The sequence below is a fragment of the Mytilus trossulus genome, chromosome 3 (assembly GCF_036588685.1).
Source record: "Mytilus trossulus isolate FHL-02 chromosome 3, PNRI_Mtr1.1.1.hap1, whole genome shotgun sequence".
Classification (NCBI taxonomy): Eukaryota; Metazoa; Mollusca; class Bivalvia; order Mytilida; family Mytilidae; genus Mytilus; species Mytilus trossulus.
In genome coordinates, this window is record NC_086375.1 from 19,771,709 (window position 1) to 19,798,912 (window position 27,204).

Consider the following 27,204-nt stretch of genomic DNA (forward strand, 5'->3'; position numbering starts at 1 on the left):
TAGCTGACCTACTGCTTATATTATCTGAGAAACGGACCTAATCACGTTACTTTAACCTTGATCACTGATCCATGATATGAGGTGGAGGTCAGGTGAACCCTGCCATCGTTTAGAAATGTCGCAGACTGATTCACACGCGCTTGTTGGGTAGACCCACATTTTATGTCGCCTGCGCACGCAGAAGCGACATATAGGGATCACTTTTCGTCGTCATGTTTATTTTTTATTTGAAAACATTCTTTCATTATTTCATTTAATTGCACTAATAATAGTGTTATTATAGTTAAAGTTTAATTAAGTATTATAAGAATTAAATACGAAAAATAAAAAGGTGGTGCAGCCCATCGGCACATGTGGGCTTATTAAGCGTATCATAAAAAACACAAGAAGGAAGGTTGTTGATGATATGAAGATTTTTCTGCCTTAGAAAATGTACCCATGACAGTCATTACATACACCTTATATACATTTGTAGTTGAACTGTTGCTAAAAGTACTTAAAAAACAGACTAAAAAAGAAAAAAAGAAAAAAGAATACATTAACCAATGAACCATGAAAATGAGGTAAAGGTCAGATGAAACCTGCCAGACTGACATGTACCCGTTACAGTCATTCCATACACCAAATATGGTTGACCTACTGCTTATAGTATTTGAGAAACGGACCTTATCACGTAACTTTAACCTTGATCACTGATCCATGAAATGAGGTCGAGGTCAGGTGAAACTTGTCTGACAGACATGAAGACGTTGAAATGAACTCATATACCAAATAGGGTTATCCTATTACTCATAAAAAGTGAAAAATTCATATGCGTCAATTGTTCAAGATAAACAAAATAAATATCGATATAACGATATAATTATATCGAGATTACGAAATAAATATATCGATATAACGATATGAATATCGAGATAACGATGTAATTATATCGAGATAACGAAAAAAATATATCGATATAATGATTTAAATATCGAGATAACGAAATAATTATATCAAGATAACGAAATAAATATATCGAGATAACGAAATAAATAATTATCGAGATAACGATATAAATATATCGAGATAACGATTTAATAATATCGAAATAACGATTTAATTATATCGAAATAACGATATTTATATTGAGATAACGAAATAATTTTATTTTTTTTGAGGTCCCCTATGGGCTTCCGTACAGAGCAGAGTCAACGTTGGTCAGGTCAACTTTTTTAACTCTTTAAATTATCTTTTTTAATCTTTTTCTTGCATCAATAAATTAAGTATTATAATCTACCTTGACATTAGATTTGAAATCCATACATTAAAGAATAAAAAAGTTTTAGGCATTTTCTACATTGGTTAGGACATTTTAGTCATGGGAAAGACGTAGCTGGTCAGGTCAAGTTTTCTAACACTTAAAATTAGTTTTTTAAATATTTTTTCTTATATCTCTGTATTCAATGTTAGAATCTTCCTTGACATCAAATTTGAAGTCGAACCTTCAAATAACAAAAAAGTTATTAGCATTTTACATCGGTCAGGACATTAGTCACGGGAGTACGTAGTTGGTCAGGTCAAGTTCTAACTCTTGAAAATATTTTTTTCTTACTTTTTCTTATATTTTTGTATCAAATGTATTAATCTTCCTTGGTATCGAATTTGAAGTCTATCCTGTCAATAATATAACATTTTTTAGCCGTTTCATATCAGTCAGGACATTAGTTGTTTCAAAGTCAAGTTGGTCAGGTCAAGTTTTCTAACTCTTAAAAATATTTTTTTATTTTTTTTAAATTTTATTTACTAAACAGTCATTTCAGTCTGGTTGAATAAAGATGGCGGCAGGGGTAGGAGTTGTGAAATATTGTGTAGAGACTAAAAGTAATATAAAGAAGTTATAAGTGGTGTTGTAACACAATGATCAGTTATTTTGTGTGAAACATTGATCGAACTAATGATCCAACTATATTATGAAGAACTTTATCTGGTATGAATCATAATAAACGAAAAACAACAGATACTCCGTCCCCAAACAAACCAAACAAGATGGCCGACCTGAACGACTCAGGTTCAAAACAGTACTCCTTACCTCCAACACTAATGCAAGCATGTAATAATCAATATTCAACACCGAACTTAAATGATACTCCGCTATCTAGTAATGTAATTTCCACATCTAGACAAATTCTTTATGGAGCAGACAATGGCTATGCATTCACCCCATATCACTTACAAGCCCCACATACAACACCAGCTCAGATGGGACATCAGACACCGTCAGTGCCAATCCCTATGATGCACCCTATATCAACTCCACCTCATCCTGATTTAGTAATGTTTATGCATGAAGTTAGAGAAAAATTGCAAAAACTTGACATTTTGGAAGATATACTATCAAGGCTAGTAGATATGGAAGAACATTGTAATAAGCTGGACAGTGAAATTTGTGGCATCAAAACTGATTTAAAAGCACAAACATCAAATATTGTGTCATTAGACAAGGGTCTTGGTGGTCTACATTCAAAACTACAAGAAATTGAAACACAAAATATAACATTAACTGATGAAAATTATAAACTACAGGAAAAAATCATTGATCAGCAAAAAAGGTCTATGAGAGACAATCTTATATTTAAAGGCATTTATGATGATCATGATCCAACAGAAAACACAGAAGAAACAGTAAAAAACTTAATTAAAACAGAACTGGGACTTGAAAGTAAAGATATAAATTTTCATGTTGTGCACAGGCTTAGGCCCAGACAGGACAGAGGTCCACGCAATATACTTGCAAAGTTTGAAAGGAGAAAAGACAGAAATAGAGTTTTGGAAGCAGCAAAAAAAGAACTTAAACAAAAACCCCAATATTATGTTCATGAACAATTTCCAGTAGAAATAATAGAAAGGAGGCGTGAACTTATACCAATTCTGAAAGATGCTCGTGAAAAGGGACATGAAGCAGTATTGGTAGAGGATAAATTGTTTATCAATAAAAGGCGTTTCGATCCACGTCAATGTGTGCCTCAGATAAACCAACAACATCAACAAGGACCCCGACAACCACCATCTGATCATGGACCTCAACAGCCACCATCTGACCAACACACTCCGATGTCTGTACCTGGGAACAACAACAGGACCATGCCGATGAATCTTATAGAGTCTATACCACCACAGAACACCACAGGACACTAGGACAGGCGTACAAGAGGACAAAGGAAACGAAACAATATTGTATTGAATCAAAATAAACACTTATCTGGACTGAATGTTTATTATCTTAATGTATGTGGTTTACAGTCTAAACTAAAATTTACTGAATTTTCAAACATATTTCAAACATATGATGTATTAGTTTTTGTTGAAACTAAATTAGATGATTTAGATATAATTGATCTTCCTGATGGTTTTTCATATGTAACAAAGAATAGAAAGGGTGCAACTAAAAAGTCAGGTGGAATTGTAATTATATACAAAAATATTTTGAAACAGTTCATCAGTTTTATTGAAAGTGAAAGTCAATATGTACAGTGGTTTAAATTCCAAAAATGTCTACTAAACTGTGAAAAAGATGTTTTATTTGGTGCTGTTTATATACCACCGGAAAATTCTAAATATGCAAATACTGATGCATTTGAAGAAATTGAAATTGAATTAATGACATTTGCTGATAAATTTGATTCATATGTCTCTCTTATTGGAGATTTTAATGCAAAAACGGGAACTCGAGATGATTTTATTGTTCCTGATGAGTCATTGATTGATATTTTTGAGTTAGAAAGTGATGATGAAATTTTGTCATACATGTTAGATTATGAACAATTGAAGCTTCAAAATATACCGTTATCTCGAATGTCAGAGTGTCATTGCAATATTAATAATTATGGTCATAAACTGTTGGATATGTGTAAAAAACTCAATGTTTATATAGCTAACTCCAGACTTGGTTCTGATATAGGTATTGGACGTACTACTTGTAAAGATATCAGTGTTATTGATTATTTGCTTTTATCATCCAAATTATTTTCTTTAGTATATGAATTTGAGATACTTGATTTTGTACCACTTTTTTCTGATGTTCACAATGCAATACACATTGTTTTTAAATCAGTATTACCACATGATGAAATTACACATGATACATCACAAAACTCACCTTCAATCAAGTGGAACGACAATAACAGAAACGAATTTGTAAATACATTTCACAATAGTCAAGATCAGCTGACCAATATAATGAATGACCTTGAAAACATACACACACGTGATACATGCACTCAACAAGACATAGACAACATCACCGGAGAAATAAATGAGCTTTTCCAAAATACTGCAAAGGCGACACTTTCAAAACCGCACTACAAATCAAGAAAGAAACCGAACTCAAAACCCTGGTACACAAATAAATGTCTCACTTCGAGAAAAAAAATTCATAAAGCCAGAAAACGTTATAACATTCATAAAAATGAAGTAACACGCAAACAACTACTAGAGACAAGTAAATCATACAAGATGGTTACAAACCAAGCATACAAAAACTATCAATTTGACTTTGAACAAAAATTGAGAAATACATCAAAAAAACAAGGGAAAGAGTTTTGACCTCAACAGCCACCATCTGACCAACACACTCCGATGTCTGTACCTGGGAACAACAACAGGACCATGCCGATGAATCTTATAGAGTCTATACCACCACAGAACACCACAGGACACTAGGACAGGCGTACAAGAGGACAAAGGAAACGAAACAATATTGTATTGAATCAAAATAAACACTTATCTGGACTGAATGTTTATTATCTTAATGTATGTGGTTTACAGTCTAAACTAAAATTTACTGAATTTTCAAACATATTTCAAACATATGATGTATTAGTTTTTGTTGAAACTAAATTAGATGATTTAGATATAATTGATCTTCCTGATGGTTTTTCATATGTAACAAAGAATAGAAAGGGTGCAACTAAAAAGTCAGGTGGAATTGTAATTATATACAAAAATATTTTGAAACAGTTCATCAGTTTTATTGAAAGTGAAAGTCAATATGTACAGTGGTTTAAATTCCAAAAATGTCTACTAAACTGTGAAAAAGATGTTTTATTTGGTGCTGTTTATATACCACCGGAAAATTCTAAATATGCAAATACTGATGCATTTGAAGAAATTGAAATTGAATTAATGACATTTGCTGATAAATTTGATTCATATGTCTCTCTTATTGGAGATTTTAATGCAAAAACGGGAACTCGAGATGATTTTATTGTTCCTGATGAGTCATTGATTGGTATTTTTGAGTTAGAAAGTGATGATGAAATTTTGTCATACATGTTAGATTATGAACAATTGAAGCTTCAAAATATACCGTTATCTCGAATGTCAGAGTGTCATTGCAATATTAATAATTATGGTCATAAACTGTTGGATATGTGTAAAAAACTCAATGTTTATATAGCTAACTCCAGACTTGGTTCTGATATAGGTATTGGACGTACTACTTGTAAAGATATCAGTGTTATTGATTATTTGCTTTTATCATCCAAATTATTTTCTTTAGTATATGAATTTGAGATACTTGATTTTGTACCACTTTTTTCTGATGTTCACAATGCAATACACATTGTTTTTAAATCAGTATTACCAGTCTATGGAAGAAGCGTATCGATAAAAACTTTTCTTATATCAATGAGCGATATTGTGAAATATCAATTGTAAACATGCAGACATTTCATGCGGAAAATGTTGTTTTTGGCAACGAAAAATTAAGTAATTACTAACTTTTAAACTTATTGTTCAAATATAAACAACAATTGAGTCTAAATATACATTCAGAAGTTAGCTAAAAGCTAACGTTTATGTCCGTGTAAAATTTGAAGTGCTGTGTTTTTCTTATATACATAAATAAGCAATGCGATACTTTTAAAATATCAATGCGATACTTTTAAAATATCATAGCGGTGTTTTTGTTATATCAATATTAGCACTTATTAGTATCAATATTTGACTGCTGTACCCATATTTTTACAATTTTACCCATTATGTCTGTTTTGTTTACGCAACGATGTTAATATGACAAAATTTGATGAGACTGTCATACACATGAGAGGTTAAGCGCTATAAAACCAGGTTCAATCCACCATTTTCACAATGTAAAAATGCCAGTACCGATGTGGTTTAATAAATAATATCGTAATCAAATAGCTAAGTATCAAATTATTGTTCACATACTATATAACATTAATGTTTAGCAATTTTGTAATGAACGCACCGAAATAATATATATCTGATATGCTCGCAATGCATGCATGTAAGACTTTCTTTATTGATAAAAATGAAACTAACTTGTGACAAAGATGAATCATACTGTTCTCGTTCAGATTGATTCGATAACATCTGACCTGTACTTTTGAAACTCCTTTTTTTATACAAATTAGACCGTTGGTTTTCCTGTTTGAATGGTTTAACACTAGTATTTTTTTTGTTCCTATTTAGCGTGGTGCTTGCTGTGAGCCAAGGCTCCGTGTTTAAGGTCCTACTTTGATCTATAATGGTTTACTTGAAACAAATCATTATACTTTGTGGAAAGTTATCTTATTCGAACTCATGCACCATCTTCTTATATCTATAAATCTTTAAAATATCCCTTTATAAATAACTGCTCTCCAGACCTCCAAAAACGTCATTTGGGTGCTGAATCTTTTGTACAGTGCAATATAAACTAGTACACTTCTTATGCTTTAACGATAACGACAGTTATGATGGTACAAGAACGATTAGGTCAATAAGAATACCAAATAAACAGCACTGAAAGATCTAAATTTATAATTCTAGTATGACGTGCTTCTTTCGCTTTGTAAACAACACTGTGACAAAATTCTCGATAGATCTATACTTAGCGCAGACTCACTCAGAGGTATACATAATAATTGCTGTTATGTACAATATACCTCCCGCGTAAATCTACATGCATTGGAACCTATTTGCAGACCCCTTTGCCGATTTTATTGTTTTAAAAAGTGCAATTATAAATAAAATAACTATTATTCTTATTCGGATGCATAATAAAAAGAAGTAATGCACAAGAGCTCGGAGAAATCAACAGGATAAAATTCGAATATCACGGCACAATCCATGTGTAAATTTCCAACAATCTATGGCTTCCTGAATTATTTCTAAAATATAGAAAATATGTATACACATTTGGATTCGAGCGTCACTGATGAGTCTTTTGTAGAAGAAACGCGCGTTTGGCGTATATACAAAATTTAGTCCTGGATTCGGCCAAAAAAGGGGTTTCAACCCCCGCCCCCTCCAGATCCGCCACTGGACCGTTATTAGAATCGAATGGGTCGGTAGACTATTTACAACCGCATTCAAATTCCGCCATTGCATCATCACTTCAAATAGAATTTGTCGGTTAAAGCATGTGATTGCAAAACAATAGACTGAACCGGTTGTGAACACTTTCAAATATCAATAGGGTCACGCAACATTTTAAAAATGATAAGATCGTGTAAGCGTTAATTTTGTTACAGAAACGAAATTTTACTGATATTGATCCTCAAACATTAAGCTGGTCATGAAATAAGTTTGTGAATTATGTTTGCGGTTCTTTTGACATGCATTGTGACTTGTCGTCGTATTAATTCTATATTAGAAAACTATAGCAGTTATATTAGAAAAGTATCGCATTCATAAATTTTTGATATTAAAAAAATATCGCTATGATATAAGACAAACATCGCATTGATATTTTAAAATATAGCAGTATCTTTGACTTATAGACGATTTTGGCTTATCCAACAATTGAATTCATCTCGATTGCATTCCACATAATTTGCTACATGACATTAATTGAATTTGTACGTATCTACAAATGATAAATCGTGCATTTATGTCTCATTTATTCAATAATTCAATTTTTTCGTTTAAATACATCTTCCTTGGTATAACTTAAAATAATTCATGGAAATTATACAGCAGACGTATGTCTTGTTAAATGTCAGCCTGTTTTAAGAAAAGAATCATTTCTTTATACCGAGAAATCTTCGTTCCTTCATAAAAATATAAACATTCGTCTGAGATTTCCCACAATGCAACTCGTTGATATAAGACAATATCGCTCATTGATATAAGAAAAGTTTTAATCGTATCGCACCTTCCATAGACTGATTACCACATGATGAAATTACACATGATACATCACAAAACTCACCTTCAATCAAGTGGAACGACAATAACAGAAACGAATTTGTAAATACATTTCACAATAGTCAAGATCAGCTGACCAATATAATGAATGACCTTGAAAACATACACACACGTGATACATGCACTCAACAAGACATAGACAACATCACCGGAGAAATAAATGAGCTTTTCCAAAATACTGCAAAGGCGACACTTTCAAAACCGCACTACAAATCAAGAAATAAACCGAACTCAAAACCCTGGTACACAAATAAATGTCTCACTTCGAGAAAAAAATTTCATAAAGCCAGAAAACGTTATAACATTCATAAAAATGAAGTAACACGCAAACAACTACTAGAGACAAGTAAATCATACAAGATGGTTACAAACCAAGCATACAAAAACTATCAATTTGACTTTGAACAAAAATTGAGAAATACATCAAAAAAACAAGGGAAAGAGTTTTGGAAAATTTTGAATAAATTTGTTAAAAATAAAGATCAGAAATCTGAAATATCTGTAGAAACATTACATGATTATTTTAAATCCATGAATGAAAATAATGTACATGATGAAATTGATATAGATATTGATGTTAATAATTTACCACCAGATATAGAAGAATTGTTAAATTCTCCAATAACAGTAGAAGAAATAAAATGTGCTGTAAAAAAATTAAAGAATAATAAATCTGCTGGATATGATAATATATTAAATGAATATATTAAATGTACATTAGATGATATGATTAATGTGTATGTAATGTTATTTAACATTGTGTTAGATACAGGTATTATACCAGAATGTTGGACCAAAGGAATAATGGTTCCAATTTTCAAGAACAAGGGTTCCAAATCTGACCCGAATTCTTACAGAGGTATTACTCTCAATTCATGTCTAAGTAAAACATTCACTGCTGTGCTCAACAACAGATTGAATAAATTGTCAGATGAAATAGGCTTAATTACAGGAGCACAGGCTGGGTTCAGAAAAGGGTTTTCTACTATGGATAATATTTTTATTTTACATTCACTTATTTCTCTATATTTTTCATTTGGTAAAAAATTATTTTGCTCGTTCATTGATTTCAAAAGTGCATTTGATACAGTTTGGAGAGCTGGACTTTGGCAAAAGATGCTACAATATAATATTCAAGGCAAAATATTGAGAGTTATACATAATATGTATCAGAATATCCAGACATGTATTAGAATGGGAAAGGATATTTCTGCATTTTTTAGTTGTAATATAGGAGTGAAACAAGGGGAGAATTTATCTCCCTTTCTGTTTTCTCTCTTTTTGAATGATCTGGAGAAATTTTTACTAGATAATGATGTTAAAGACCTTGAAAATATATCTGATAAATGCAAAGAAACCTTATTATGTTATGTAAAAATATTTATAATATTATATGCAGATGACACAGTTATTTTATCTGAGTCAGAGGAGGATCTGCAACATGCATTGAAAGTTTTTGAGCAATATTGTAATGAGTGGAAACTCACAGTTAATAAAAGTAAAACAAAAATTGTAATTTTCAGCAAAAAGAAATTCAAGGTTAAAGCAGATTTTGAAATCTATGGTAAAAATATTGATGTATTAGACTCATATACTTATCTGGGTATTGTATTTAATTATAACGGCTCTTTTTGTTCAGCTAGAAAGAAATTATTGGAACAGTCCAATAAAGCATTGTATGCACTATATAGAAAGATAAGAAATATTGCAATACCCGTAGATATACAGCTTAAGCTTTTTGATTGTCTTATCTTACCTATAATGATTTACTCTAGTGAAGTATGGGGATTTGAAAATAAGCAGGGATTGGAACGGATGCACTTGCAGTTTTGTAAAAATATTCTGCACGTGAGGAAAAGTACGCCAAATTTTATGGTCTACGGGGAACTGGGTCGTTATCCCATTGATATTACTATTAAGCTACGTATGGTTATGTTTTGGAATGATATGCTCTCAAGTGAGAATAAATTATCTAATACATTATATAGACTTATGATAAAACTTCACCAGAGTAAACCCACACATTTTAAATGGGTTACGTACATTAAATCCATTTTTGATGAATGTGGTCTTACTTTTATATGGAATGATCAAATACCTATGAATAGAGATATATTGAAATCTCTTGTCAAACAAAAACTTGTTGATCAGTTTATACAACAATGGTTTTCTGTAATTAAAAATTCTTCTAGAGGAGAATTCTATGGTAAATTCAAAAGTATATTTGAATTAGAACCCTATCTACTTCGATTGGGAAATACTGATAGATTGTATATGGCTAAATTTAGATGCTCAAATCTTAAATTCCCAATTGAAACGGGAAGATGGAAAAATATTTTAAAAGAAAATAGGATATGTCATCTATGTAATCAAAATATTGGCGACGAATATCACTATTTGTGTGTTTGTTCACATCCTATTATATCACTTCTTAGACAAAATCTTGTACCTAATTATTACCTACAATATCCCTCAAGGGAAAAATTGATCGGTTTACTCTCATTTTGCAACATAAAGGTGTATAGGAAAGTATGTACCTTCCTTAGAAAGATTACTTATTTTTTGTAGATGCAATTTTTATACATTTATATATATTTATGTACTCACAATCACTGATAAATAAGAAAGAATTCTGTACATATGTAATCCTTTAAACTCAATAGGTAATATATAAAATGTATATACGTCTCAATGTCATGAAAATCACGTGCTATTATCGTACACTACTCTGCTGTCGATTTATATGTATACTTTATTATGTTTTGACCTCTTGTACACGTTCGTGTCTGAGGAAATAAAATATTTTGTCTTTTTTGTCTTTTGCAACTAAGCCCTAGAAATCACATCAAAATGATGTTGGGCTTATCATCTGCACCACTTAAAAAAACACAATAATTTCAAATCAAACTGTCACTCCAATTAAAATTTGTTAAATGACAGGAACCACATGTTATTTTATCTTGATTCACAAGTAGTCATTGTCGCATAAATAGTTTAATAGTAAATAAATGCCTCCCCCTTTTTTGAGAGGTTTTATATAAAAATGATCCTCCTTTTTATAACATATACTATATAAAAATGCATTTACGTTTGATAACTATATATTAATTTGGGGTATGTATGATCTTCATTTCATATATGAATTATAATAATGGTATTCAGAATCTTAAATTATAAATAGTCAATGTTATTATACTAAATTAAAATAATATATGAATTAATGTGAAAGTTCACCGTTAAAATAAGTCTAAATGCCCCCCCCCCCCCTTTTCATGGGAAAAATTTGGTTCATTATTTAGGGAATCACTGAGGACTAGAGCGACCCCCTATTAGGTCAGTCAGCCCCCCTTTTTACAAAAAGTTCTGGATCTGCTCCTGACTATAGGTGCTGAACATTATGTTACATGTATATTAAAATTGGTACATTTTTTAGGCCAGAATGGCACACCCTACCACGAAAATATTGAGGTATCAATTAGTATCAATGGGATCTATCCCCTAGATGAGAAAAGCCCTAATTGTTCTTCTTATATATTCTTCTCTTTTTTTCTTCTTCTTAACATCTTTTGACAATCTATGAATACATGCAACAAGAGGGTGTGGTTGAGCTCTCATAGTATTTTAGTAACAACAAATTAATGTATATATAATATGTAATGAACTTAATTAAGCTGTTGAAATTTACTGAAATTTACCATATTAAAGATTCAAAGCTTAAATATAACATATAAAACTATGAAAAATAATACATTATTCAAAACTTGTGCATCTTCTTTTTAATATCTGATGAGGTAATGTGTAGATGTTAAACTAAATCAGAATATTTACTTTTTACTTTTTACTTTGTAATTTCTTTACTTAAAGACTAACGGTTTATCAAAAATTTACACACTCAGTTTTTGTTTTAAACATCTGTTTTATGTAATATCATCTGTCCCCTAATCAGTAGTGGATGACATATTTATACCTCTACTTAACCATTTTATAATTAAGAGAAGATATGAAATTTTCACTCTGAAGGGCTTAGTTGGAAGACTGTAAATATAAGTTCTCATCTTGCTTGATTCCAAATTTCAAGTAAATCCTTCCAATAATAAAAAAGTATTAATAGATATAGGAAGATGTGGTGTGAGTGCCAATGAGACAACTCTCCATCCAAATAACAATTAAAAAATTAAACCATTATAGGTTAAAGTACGGCCTTCAACACGGAGCCTTGGCTCACACCGAACAACAAGCTATAAAGGGCCCCAAAATTACTAGTGTAAAACCATTCAAACGAGATGAAGCATTTACATTTCTGTCAGGACATTGTCAGGTCATTGTCAGGACATTGTCAGGACATTAGTGTAACCCACCTGAAAGTGGAACTGAAAAGACCTGAAAGGACCTGAAAATATACGACTAAAATTATTCAAACTGTAATAACTTTTTTATTATTGGATGGAATTTCTTCACGTTGGAATTTTATTGATTGTAAATATCCATATTTCATTATACTTTAGATTTTTTAAATCAAAAACAAATTTTGATGCCAAAAGTTGGACCTGAACGGAGAAATGAAAAGACCTGAAGGGACCTGAAAATCTATGGTCGGACTAGTCAAAGTTCTAACTTCAATAGCTTTTTTAAAAATTCAATGATACCTTTCAACTATAGATTTTGTTAAACTAAAAGTTCAGTGTAATGATAAAATATAAATATATGAAAAATATCGTTGGGGTGCGAAAACTCGGACCTGAACGGAAAAATAAATAACATAAATTTGCTTGAAAAGACAGCGGTCAGATTTATTCAAGATCTTTAAATGTTTTTAATCAGAGTATTATATGTCTCTGTTTTAATCAATCTCCTTGAAATATGATTTTTGATTTTTTTTTTTATAGGAAAGGTATATTTTATTTAGCAACAACGTTTGTAACGTTCATTTTATCGAAAATTTAATGCCGCCGCGGGTTGAGTTACAAAATTCGGACCTTGTCGGGGAAATAAAAGACATCTACATCTACATCTATACTATTGATCTGCAGTGGAAATCCATAACGCAGATACTGCTGTGCAAACGTCAACCTGCGTGCTCAGTATTTACAAGTGCAATTAAAAATTGATAAAATCAGGTGGTTTCTGTTTACAGCTGTAGTCTCCGAAGCTGCTCCTTGAAGCATTCCAGAGATGTAGCTAGGAAGGCTTCAGGAGGCAGACTGTTCCAGTCGGTGATGGTGCGTGGTATATAGCTGTATTTGTAGGCATCTGTGGAGGTACTGATCTGAGTATTTTTTTCTGGATAGTATTGTCTAGTTGAGGTTGATGGTCTTCTCACGTATGATGGTATGTTGACTGCCGCCTTTCCATGTGTGGCTTTGTAGAACATGCTCAGTCTACTAGATTTCCGTCTAGATTCTAGCGTTTGCCATTCTAGGGTTGTCATGATGTTTGTTACTGTCCCTGGTTCCCGACTGTATGTTGATGTCGCAAATCTGGCAGCTCTTCTTTGGACCATTTCTAGTGAGTCAATGTGGTGTTTTCGATATGGGTCCCAAACTGTGGAGGCGTACTCAAGATGTGGGCGCACTAGCGATGTATAGGACTGGGCTTTGGTGTCTTGCGGACACTTCCAGATGTTGCGTCTTAGGAATCCAAGAACTCGGTTGGATTTTGTGATGACTTTTTTGATGTGAGGATCCCAACTGAGATCTTCTGATAATTCGACTCCGAGGTATGGATATTGATGGACTGTGGATAGTTGTTGTCCCATCATTTCATACTCTTCTATTGTTGGGGTTTTCTTTCTCGATACTCTAAGTGTGTAGCATTTACCTGGATGGAATGTCATCTGCCATCTCTCTGCCCATTTGGTAAGTTCCGTCAGATCGTGTTGAAGTTGTAAACTGTCCTCACTACTCTTGATGGATCTATATAGTAGTGAGTCGTCAGCGAATAGACGTAGGGTTGATTTTGATGAGATTGTTTCTCCCATATCGTTAATATATATAAGGAAACAAAGTGTTCCCAATACTGTACCCTGTGGAACTCCTGACTCGTACTGGTTTGTTCTCACTGGCTTCTCCATCTAGACATACTCTCTGGTGTCGCTGAGTGAGCCATGCTGAAATCCATAGTAGGGTGTTGGGTGTTATCCCATAGTGTGACATTTTCATTAGGAGTCTTTGGTGAGGAACTGTATCAAACGCTTTCGAGAAATCAAGGATTAGCATATATATTTGTCCTCGAATGTCCAGTTCTCTGGCAACTGTTTCGATGGTGTTGATGAGTTGTGTTTCACATTATCGATTACGTCTGAATCCGTGTTGGAAGTCGGATAAGATTTGATGTTCTTCAAGATGTTCCATGATATGCTTATAGATTATGTGTTCCATGACTTTGCAACATATTGTGGTTAACGATACAGGGCGATAGTTCACTGCTTGACTTCTGTCCCCTTTTTTGTAGATGGCTGTGATATTTGCTTGTCGCCAATCTTCTGGAACTTCTCCACTGTTATAGGACTGTTCATAGATTTTTGTGAGGAACGGCGCAATCTCGCAGTGTGCTTCTTTCAGGATTCTTGTTGGTATTTCATCTGGACCGTTTGCTTTTGTTGGGTCTAGGAGTTTCAGCTGTTTCTCAACCCCTTCCCGTCTGATATGCAACTTCTTGATGTTTGGAGTTGTACTGGTTCCCATATTTGGCATATTTTTGGTATCCTCTGTTGTGAATACACTATCGTATTGAGTGTTCAATATTTCTGATTTTCCTTTGCTGTCGATAACATGTTCCCCAAGGTTGTTCTGGAGTGGTGATATTCCCATCATGTCTTTTTTCCTCGATTTTATATATTTCCAGAATTTTTTGCCAAGGTTTGGTTTAGTGTTTTCTTCGTCCTCTTGATTAAGGATTTGTCGAACGTAGTTGTCATGGGCCTCGTTCATTGTCTTCTTTACAAGGTCTCTCATCTGTTTATATTTGTTCCAATTTTTCTTAGTGTTGTGTTTTTTAGCAGCATTGTATCTTCGCTGTCTGCGTCGTATCAGTCTTTTGATATGTGTGGATATCCATGGCACATGTTGTTTACTACCTAAGATTTTCTGTGGGATAAATTCTTTAGTTGCTTGTAGTATGATGTTTTTGAAGTATGTCCAGTTTTCTTCTACAGTGTTTTCTTCCATGTTGTTCATTCTGTTTTCAAAGTTGTCTCGGATGTTTTCTTTGAGTCCATTCATATTGCCCTTTTTAAAGAGGTGCACCATTCTCGGTTTCCTTTTTGATGTTTTGGCTTTCATATCTATATGTGCTATGACTACCTGGTGGTCACTCATTCCAGTATGTACTTCGATTTTACTTACAAGTCCTGGATTGGTTGTCATGAGTAGGTCTAGTATGTTTTGTCCTCTAGTTGGTTCATTTACCATTTGGTTCATGTCGTTGTTATTCGAGATTTCAATAAGCTTTTCATTTAATGCTTTTCCATACTGTGGGTTAGGATTTACAGTGGTTGTTTGCCAGTTGATATGTGGTATGTTAAAATATCCTCCTAGTATGACATTTGGAAGGTTTTGGCTTGTACCCATAATGCAGTTAATAGATTTTTCAAGTTCTTCAAGTTTTTTTATGTCACTGCATGGCTGTCTATAGAAGGTACCTATGTATAGGGGTTGTCGTCCCTGGGTGTTGATCTTACACCATGCTGTTTCACAATCACTTCCAGTCAATATCTCTGTTGTGATGTAGTTGTTATCAACAGCTATAAATACTCCTCCTTCTCCTAGTTTTCTGTCTTTTCTGTATGGATTCTGGAATTGTTCTGGAAATACTTCGCTACTTGCTATAGTGTTGTCCAGGTGAGATTCTGTCCTAAGTATGATGTCTGGTTTGTGTGTTTCAATCAGGTTTTGAAGTTCTACCTTTTTCCTGTCGCTAATTAGGCTTCTGCAGTTTACAACCATGACTTTCATTTGGTTGCGATTAGAATAAGTTGTATGTTGGTGGGTGGTGTTTTCAGCTGGAATTTCATTCTCATTCTCAGAGTCCGATAGTGTTTCAAATGAGTTGCTGGTACTCACTGTGTTTGATTCATTCATGAAAAAAGAATCGGTGAATGTCAGGAGTCTGCATTGGGGACATTGAAATACTAAGCTATGGATGTTCTGGAATTTCTTGTAGTCCTCTTGTGTGAGACCGTCACATTTTGCATGTACCCATGTATCGCATTCATCGCATTGTAGTCCTTGGTGATTTTTGGCTACAGGTTTACTTCAAATGGCACATTGGTATCGTATGGGTCCAGGGTTCTGTTGGATATCCCCAGAGAGAATAATCAATGAAAATAGTCCAAATCACTGTGTTGATGTTTTCGAGATGCAGTATTTTAAGTTGCTCTTTTTATGAAGGCCAATTGACATGTACCATTCTAAAATGGGATCTTGGTCTAGCCAGATAGTCGTTGTCCTATGAATGGATCATAGGGGTAGATGTATTTAAACTCGCACAACATTGTTTTTTTCTATTTAAATGTTTTTATTTTAGACAAAAGTCTATTGAAGAGAACGAATGACTTTATATGTATACAGCAACATATTTGAATACAAAATACCTTGTTGGTGATGAATCCTGGACCAAAAGGAAAAAAAGAAGATTGCCCGTTATAGTACTATATCAATGACCACCGTGGATCGATTTGTAAACTTAGAATTGAAAGTAAAAAAAACACTTTATTTGTATAGTAATGAATGTACATAATATACGGATAAATGCTAAAATTATTCATGTGAACTTTTGATACCTTTTCTGAAATTCTCCAGTCATTAAATCTTTTACAAAATTCATTGATTACAAAAAAAGAAGATGTGATATGAATGCAGAGTTGAGACAAATCTCCACAAGAGACCAAAATGACACAGAAATTAACAACTATAGGTCACCGTACGGCCTTCAACAACGAACAAAGCCCATACCGCATACTCATCTTTAAAAAGCCCCGAAATGACAATGTAAAACAATTAAAACGAGCAAAATGTATGTTCATATTGAAATTGATAGAAAACCAAAAATTGGGAATTTTGGAAATAAAAGAGGAGGGATAAAAAAAAAATCCTGTCCCCAATACCCTTTTACTTATGATATTTTTGCTGAAACTCTCCAGTCATTCAATATTTTACAAAATTCTTCCAACAAGACTTTACATACTTTAAACTACGCTCTGAATGCCCACGATTTCGCGGGTGTGTTTACGTATATATATATTATAAATGTTCCGACTTTAAATAAAATTTACAGTCATACTTACTTTCTTGTGAACACTTTTGAATTAACTTCATCGTACATATCGTTCATTCAGATTCATGACTTTTTGTGTAAATATTTTATCACCTGTAAATATTTCGTGGTTATTCGGTGAATCTTGGCTGGGACTGACACATTTTGATATAATGATGTATGCTGTACGTACAAACAATAACATGATATTGACATTTCTACGATAGAAGAGTTAAAATTGGAATTTCTATTCAACTTAGCGAATTGAACTTATACTGTTGGCCAACTGATTTTTGTTAAAAATATTCTGTCGATTAAAAACAAAAGTGCTTTTGTAAAATTTAGATGTGGGGTAGCTCCAATTAAAAAAATAGGAACTGGAAAGTATGAAAGAAAAGAAGTCCACGAGATGACATGTGTTGTAGCTCTACTATTGAAGATGAACTTCATGTCTTCTAAAATGCCCATTATATGTAGTTTAAGACAAACATTATACATTTTCATGAACATTTTAACCTATAAATATCAGATAGCGAAAATTTTATATTTTTTATTTGATAACGGCAATGTTGCTGCTATAGTCGCAAAAACACCAACAATATTTTATTGAAAAGAAACTATGCAAATCCTTGGTTGAACTAGGCTAGATTTTAATTCTTCGCTTATTTGACAAATTCATTCAAATATTTATGTTTTGATAAATACCATTATAAATATTATTTTTGTCTGAGTTTCTGATGGTCACATGCACGAAATGGTGTTCCATTGAGAAAATACAATATACAAGATTGTCGGGTAAATGTGGATTGCGGATTAAAACGTTAAATGTCAAACTTGAATTAACAAATTAAACTGAGGCGAATTAACACGAATATGTATATGTTCCAGACCGTATGAGTATTTGGACCGTACGCGTACGGTCCGGACCGTATACGTATACTTGTATGGTCCGACCATACGCGTACGCGGGTCGGACCGTATGAGTATACGCGTTTTGTCCAGTACGAGCATACATGTTATTGTTAATGGGTTAAATTTAAACAAACATTTATCACAATCTTTATTTTTATTTTCATAAATTGTTATTATTACAATTAGATTAATAAAATGAACAAATGAACACTTGAAATTAAATATTTGTTTAATTGTATATTTGAATCCTATTTGGTACTCTCGCCCAAGGTGACACTTGCTAAAACAAGTAATGTAATATTTTTTACATTTACATGTTTGCAGTTCATTCATGTTCCTTTGCATTTGCAGTTTTTGTAAAGTTTATAATATTCTAAACAATTGTCCTCCCACATTATCAGTCTATGGAAGAAGCGATTCGATAAAAACTTTTCTTATATCAACGAGCGATATTGTCTTATATCAACGAGTTGCATTGTGTGAAATTTCAGACGAATGTTAGTATTTGTACGAAAAAAGGAAGATTTCTCGGTATAAAGTAATTATTCTTTTCTTAAAACAGGATGACATTTAACACGACATACGTCTGCTCATATAATTTCCATGAATTATTTTATGTAATAACAAGCAAGGTGTATTTTGAACGAGAAAATTAAATTGTTGAATAAATGCAACATAATTGCACGATTTATCAAATTTAGGTGAACACATTCAATAAAAATCATGTAGCAAATTCAGTGGAATGCAATTGAGATGAATTCAATTGTTTACTAAGCCAAAATCACCTATAAGTCAAAGTTACTGCTATATTGTCTTATATCAATGCGATGTTTGTCTTATATCATAGCGATACTTTTTTAATATCAAAAATTTATGAATGCGATACTTTTCTAATATAACTGCTAGAGTTTTCTAATATAAAATGAATACGAGGAAACGTCACAAGGCATGTCAAAAAAACCGCAAACATAATTCACAATCTTAGTTCATGACCGGCTTAATGTTTTAGGATCAATACCACTAAAATTTCGTTTCTGTAACAAAATTAATTTCGAAAATGTTGCGTGACCCTATTGTTAGTTGAAAGTGTTAACAACCTGTTCAGTCTATTGTTTTGCAATCACATGCTTTAACCGACAAATTCTATTTGAAGTGATGATGCAATTGCGGAATTTGAATGCGGTTGTAAATAGTCTACCGACCTATTAGATTCTAATATAGGTACAGTGTCGGATCCGGAGGGGGGTCCGGGGTTTGAAACCCCCTGTTTTTGGCCGATCAATGCATTTGAATGGGGACATATGGTTGAACCCCCCTTTATCCTGGGTTTGAAACCCCCTGTTAGAAACGACTGAATCCGCCCTTGAGGTCACACTCTTATAGCATATCCACATGAGTGATATCGAAATAAAAAAAAATATTATTACTTAAAAGAAAGAAAAAAATTCATTCAAACAATCCGATCCAATTCAGCTCCAAATAACAATGAATATTCAAACGGTAGAATAATTATAAATATTCCAAACAAATTAAAATGTACAAATGCTGATGTCCCGAACTTTGAAGATAACACCTGAGTAGCCTCAGACTATAAATTGAACAACTTTAAATCGAACGAAAATTAAAATCTTGTGAAACAGAAAATATATTTATTATCAACATGGACGCTAATTTACGGATTTAGCTATACTTTTTGGAGCTTTTGTATTATAGCTCTTCATCTTTTATATAAGCTTTGGATTTCAAATATTTTGACAACGAGCATCACAGAAGACACTGTATTGTCGAAATGCGCATCTGGTGCATGAAAATTGGGACCATTAATGTTATTATTACCACTGGGTCGATGTCTCTGATGGTTGACCTTAAGTTCCCGGGGATATCACCAGCACAGAAGACAGTACTTCGGTACTGGCATGTAAATACAGATTTTTCTGTTATTTAAACTTTCTGTAACAAATTTTTAGAAATTATTATAAATTATGAAATGTATCTCCCTCATGCAAAGCTCTGATTCCTTTCACGGATTTAGCTATACTTTTTGGACCTTTTGGATTATAGCTCTTCATCTTTTATATAAGCTTTAGATTTCAAATATTTTGGCTACGAGCATCGCTGAAGAGACGTGTATTGTCGAAATGCGCATCTGGTGCAGGAAAATTGGTACCGTTTATGTTTTTACATCGCGACGACCGCGAGGACATTCTGCTTCGTTGTTGCCAGAGATTTGACCTTAGTTTTTGACTAGTAACCGATCGTATAAATACGCTAACATTTCTTAGTGCTAAATAACAATCCGTATCGCTTGTTAAAAATTCATTTCTACAATGAATACTAAAAACAAATGTTTAGAAAACAAATAGATAAGATGTAAATGTCTGTTGACGTTAGAAATAAACTCGTCATAGATACCAGGACTAAATTTTGTATATACGCCAAACGCGCGTTTCGTCTACAAAAGACTCATCAGTGAACGCTCGAATCCAAATGTGTATACATCTTTTCTATATTTATAATAATTCAGGGAAGCCATAGATTGTTGGAAATTTACACATGGATAAGGCCGTGATATTCGAATTTTATGTTGTTGATTTCTCTGAGCTCTTGTGCATTACTTCTATTTATTATGCATCCGAATAAGAAAAACAGTTATTTTAATATTTTTAATTGCACTTTTTAAAACAATAAAATCGGCAAATAGGTTTCAATGCATGAAGATTTACACGGGAAGTATATTGTACATAACAGCCATTATTATGTATACCTCTGAGTCTGCGCTAAGTATAGATCTATCGAGAATTTTGTCACAGTGTTGTTTACAAAGAGAAAGAAGCACGTCATACTAGAATTATAAATTTAGATCTTTCAGTGCTGTTTATTTTGTATTCTTATTGACGTAATCGTTCTTGTACCATCATAACTGTCGTTACCGTTAAAGCTTTAGAAGTGTGCTAGTTTATATTGCACTGTACAAAAGATTCAGCACCCAAATGACTTTGTTAGAGGCCTGAATTGCAGTTCTTTATAAGGTGATATTTTAAAGATTTATAGATATAAGAAGATGGTGCATGAGTTCGAATGAGACACCTTTCCACAAAGTATAATTATTTGTTTCAAGTAAACCATTATAGATCAAAGTAGGGCCTTAAACACGGAGCCTTGGCTCATAGCAAACACCACGCTATATAGGAACAAAAAAATACTAGTGTTAAACCATTCAAACAGGAAAACCAACGGTCTAATTTGTATAAAAAAAAGGAGATTCAAAAGTACAGGTCAGATTTTGTCGAATCAATCTGAACGAGAACAGTATGATTCATCTTTGTCACAAGTTAGTTTCATTGTTATCAATAAATAAAATGTCTTACATGCGTGCATTGCGAGCATATCAGATTTATATTATTTCGGTGCGTTCATTATAAAATTGCTAAAAATTAATGTTATATATAGTATGTGAACAATAATTTGATACTTAGCTATATGATTACGACATTGTTTATTAAACCTTATCGGTACTGGCATTTTTACATTTTGAAAATGGTGGATTGAACCTGGTTTTATAGCGCTAAACCTCTCACGTGTATGACAGTCTCATCAAATTCTGTCATATTTACAACATTGCGTTAACAAAACAGACATAATGGGTAAAATTGTAAAAATATGGGTACAGCAGTCAAATATTGATACTAATAAGTACTAATATTGATATAACAAAATCACCGCTATGATATTTTAAAAGTATCGCATTGATATTTTAAAGTATCGCATTGCTTATTTATGTATATAAGAAAACACAGCACTTAAAATTTTACACGGACATAAACTTAACCTTCTAGCTAACTTCTGAATGTATATTTAGATTCAATTGTTGTTTATATTTGAAAAATAAGTTTAAAAGTTAGTATTTTCTTAATTTTTCGTTGCCAAAAACAACATTTTCCGCATGAAATGTCTGCATGTTTACAATTTATATTAGACTATCGCTATGTGATATAAGAAAAGTTTTTATCGATACGCTCCTTCCATAGACTGATTATGTTAACTTGAAGCTTGTCTATGATCATAAGATAGTATCAAGAAGTTTTTAAAACATAGTTATTAGATTCATAAACTGTTTTGGATTTTTACCAAAAAAAAGACAGAGGCTTCTGTCTTTTTTTTTAACAAATTGTCTGTATAACATGTTGTATAAGATAATTTCTGAAATAATGACTGTGGTATGTTCATTGCTCACTGTTGAAGGCCGAGGGTGACTTATGGTGAAAACTTCTGTGTCATTTTATTTCTTGCGATGAGTTGTCTCATCCCCAATCATACCACATCTTTGTCTTGTTATCAAAACTTCAACACGTTCTTTAGAAAACTTAAAGAACGATTGAACGAATATGTATTGTAACCTCGTAACCAGCTTCAACATAAAATTAAGAAAGGAAATGGTGAATGTGTCAAAGCGACAACAACCCGACCATAGAGCAGACAACAGCCGAAGGCCACCAATGGGTCTACAATGTAGCGATAATTGCCGCACCCGTAGGTGTCCTTCAGCTGGCCCCTAAAAATATGTATACTAGTACAGTGATAATGGACGTCATACTAAAATCCGAATTATACACAAGAAACTAAAATTAAAAATCATACAAGACTAACAAAGGCCAGAGGCTCTTGACTTGGGACAGGCGCAAAATTGCGGCGGGGTTAAACATGTTTATGAGATCTCAACCCTCCCCCTATACCTCTAGCCAATGTAGAAAAGTAAACGCATTACAATACGCACATTATTCAACATGTTCATTTGTGGACAAGTATCATTTGCGAATCTATAAAACACGTATTCAAAATGGCGATTAACTGGAAACCACAAAGTATACCAGAATTTGTGAAAACGCTTCACGAACAAGTCAAACTGACGACGGACGACGACGAGGGGATACCAATATAAGAACGCAAAATTTGTATGCGGTCTTTTAAAAACCGACATTAGATATATTGCTCTGTTGACAAATTTATTATTTACATGAAATATTAACAAAATACACTTGAGAAAATACTTCTTCGTTCAGAATTTTTTTTTTCAGCAACTATTAAAACTATAAAAAAAATTAATGCCTTAGCTTAGATAATTGGTATTCTTTTCACAAAAAGTTCGTGTAAATGATTGTCAAATGAATTTAATTATGTAAGAATTATAAAAGAAACTAAAAACAAATCATGCATGCTGTACGTTGTATTTTTTTTCAATCAAAAACTTTAAAATGGCGATAGTTTTATTAGCATTTAAACACAGCCAGATTTGAATACAAGTTAAGAAATTCCGGTAAAGTCAATGATATCAAACAGATACATAATTTCTTATCGCTTGTTATAAATTCACTTCTTCATTGTAAACTCATAGGGAGAAAAATTGATAATACGAAAATATTATGTCATTGGAAATATTTATATGCAGTAAAATATATGCACACGTACAGAAAATTTGTGTGAACGCATGCGGAAGAAAATCCCAAGAAAGTGTTTTAGGAAAATACGAATGTCTACTCAAATCAAATCTATTGGAAAAATCGAATTGTTATAGAAGAGTGTCCTCCATTCACTTGTACTGCACTTTTATTAGAATCGTAGAATAGAATGATATAAAATTGGATGAAAATTATACATACATGTATTACTGCTATATATAATTATTTATATACTATAAAACAACAAACCAGAGTATACGTTTTTATTTCACCACAATATAAAAGATATTAATGCAGTGAAGTTGAAGCCTCCCAAACGATATTTAGATATGTAGTTTCTGTTGTAATTGCCCTACCGTTGTCTAATTTATACCATCCTGGATCGGTTAGGACATTTTTGATTTTTTTGTTTGAGGACTGTCCTCAATGCAGTTATAACATCTCAACTGTCACAACCTTTGGAAATCTAGAGTTGTGCCATTTCACATCGTAAATAACTGTTTTTATTTTTGGCATATTTCTGTAGTCTTTGGGGTGTGTTTGGAAATTTTAAAATTGTTCCAGCGTTCGCTTAAATTGTATAAATCAAAATTTTGATAGAGTCTCAATTTGAATTGACATGATTCATTTGTCATTGTGCAATTACCGAAGAAGGATATCTGTTATCCGAAATATCTAATATTTGTATATTTTATAGTTATTTAATGGTGATGTTGTACCCTTTTTGACTTGTTAAGGTCTTTCCCCTACGTGAGGAAAGACCTTATTGTTTTTCTAATGTTTTTTTTTTCTTTTTTTTTTACTTCCAGCATTTTTTTCTCGATAGACGTTTTACCAGATGTACTTTTGTAGGATTTCATCATCCCCTTGAGAAGTTATCTCCCTTTTATTGATTTTTTTCAACATGGCCCCCCTTGTTGTTTTTAAAGATATCATGACTTTATTTGGACAATAGGTAGATCTAATCATGATGTATTACCATATGAGGCTGCAAAAGATTTCATCATCCCCTATGAGAGTTATATCCCCTTGAAACAATTTCTTTCCTTTGCATTTTTCTCAAAAAGTATAAGAGATAGAATCGATTTGACAACGGCAACATGTACAGGAACAGATGGCAATGTTAATAAACATGTACAATTATTTTGTTATTAACCCTTATAAGGAGTTATTCCCCTTGAAAAATTGTACATAATTTTTGAAAAATTGTATTTCGAGAACCAGAAGTCGTAGAGACTTGGGACCTTCACCAATACTCTTTAATTCATGTGACCTTTAATATGCAGTCAAGTTCAAAGGTCACTGAGTGCAAAAAAAAATTACGCTGCAATTTCAAGATTACATATTATGAAAACGTTAAGACTTTGCTGCATACATACAGCGTGTAAATTGTTCCTCTCAACGAGCTCTACATTTTATGCAATAAGCCCAAACATGTCCGACCGTCTGTTGAAAAGTTACAACGGGATGATTCTTAAAAGTATATTATTGTGTGTATATCTTTTTAAAGGTAACAGATATCAACCTACTATAAACTGCAAAGATGATCAGTAATTCAAGACCTTCAATTTGAGGTCAATGTAAGGTCATAATGAAATTTCACCTTGACCTTCACATATTACTATGACCTTGACCTTGTGATAGTTGAAAGGTCAAGTAGTCCTGAGTTGAATGGTGCTAGTCCCATATCTCTATGACTTCCGGTTCTCAAGTTTGATATTGCATCATATATTTGATGATTAATTGTGACCTTGGTGAACTTTGAATTTGTTCCAATTCTTTTTCTATAATGTTGATCTTCAACTGTAGATCATTTATCATTTAACAGATTTGAGATATCTATTATCGTTATAGAGATAATGCAGTTTGAAGTTTTGCGAGCGGAGGCATGTATTTCTGAATCAACAAGAGCTTACCACTTAAAATGTTTAAGAAATTGAAGAGGTTAACATAGTTATATGTTTGACCAAATACCAAAAACATTCCATGGAAAAAAACACCAAAAATTTAATTTGAAATTTTCATGTTTTGCATTGACTTTGTAAGTTTCATAACTTCTATTTATATAGTTGATATTGCATCATTATTTGCACTTTGTCAAAAGGGGTCATCAGATATATCAAATTGAAGGTCTTAATAAACTCTACTTCAAGATGAAAATTTTAAACCTCTTTTTCATCCCAGGTGGAAGGATGGGGTCATTTAGTGCAAAAACTCAAATTTCTCAGATGGTAAGGTTGTCGCATATCAAATGAAAGAACATAAAGCGTACATTTCAAATTTCAAATTGATGTCCCCCAAAAATTGGTTTGATGAGGTCATTGAGTGCAAAAAATAAAGTTTCTTTAAAGATAGGGTTGTTGTATATCAAATGAAATGTCATGATGTGTACATTTGAAATATCAAATTCCCGACCTCCAAAAATTAGTTGGATAGGGTTATTAAGTGCAAAAATCAAACTTTCTAGAACATGGCATTGTCGCATATCAAATGAAAGCTCATCTACTCTGTGTTTCATATATCATACTTCCGATCTCTAAAATGTAGGCGGATGAGGTCATTAAGTGTAAAAAGCGAAAAGTTTGAGAAGGTATGCTTGTCGTATATCAAACAAAAGGTCGTACAAAGTACATTACGAAAACATCTCTTTTACAGGAAAGACCTTTCAATTGTTTTACAAACAATTGAGATACTAGTTATATATTATATTTTGTAGTGTACAGAATCATATTACATGATCCATCGCCCTGTAAGATTGATCGTTGACTATTTATTCAGTCATTATATATATATATATATATATATTGTTTAAATATACTTTTTCACTTTTTTGGTCTTTTGGAAAATGTTGTTTGGGCTGTTTTTAGACCCTTCTACAACGAAATTTGTTTGACATGCACACGTATAAAAATTGCGGTAATTATCCAACGCAATCATAGGTTTGAACGTAGTTTTCAATTTAGACTCGTTTATATTTTTTGTTTGGGCATGTATCATATTTTCCCTCCGGTTTATATGATCCGTTCATCCTATATTGTCTCTTTAAATTCAAGAGTCAATCTTAAATTGAGAGTAAATTATATGGCCTTCCAAATACCGTTTCGATCCCTAACATCACTGAAGAGACATATATTGTCGAAATCTAAATCTGGTGTACTAAAGAAATATTGACACCGAATGTTTGTGGCACAACATCGTAGCCACAAGTTGACAATTTTTTTTCTTCTGTGACGTATTAAATTTATATTCAGATCCATTTTGTTACTCTTGTGATCAATTTTATTTGGCAATCGTCAATGGCAGTCAGCAGGGTTAAAGAACATCAGTTGTTCGACCTGTTAGTCAAATGCGTTTTGTTTAAATATACTTTTTCACTTTTTTGGTCTTTTGG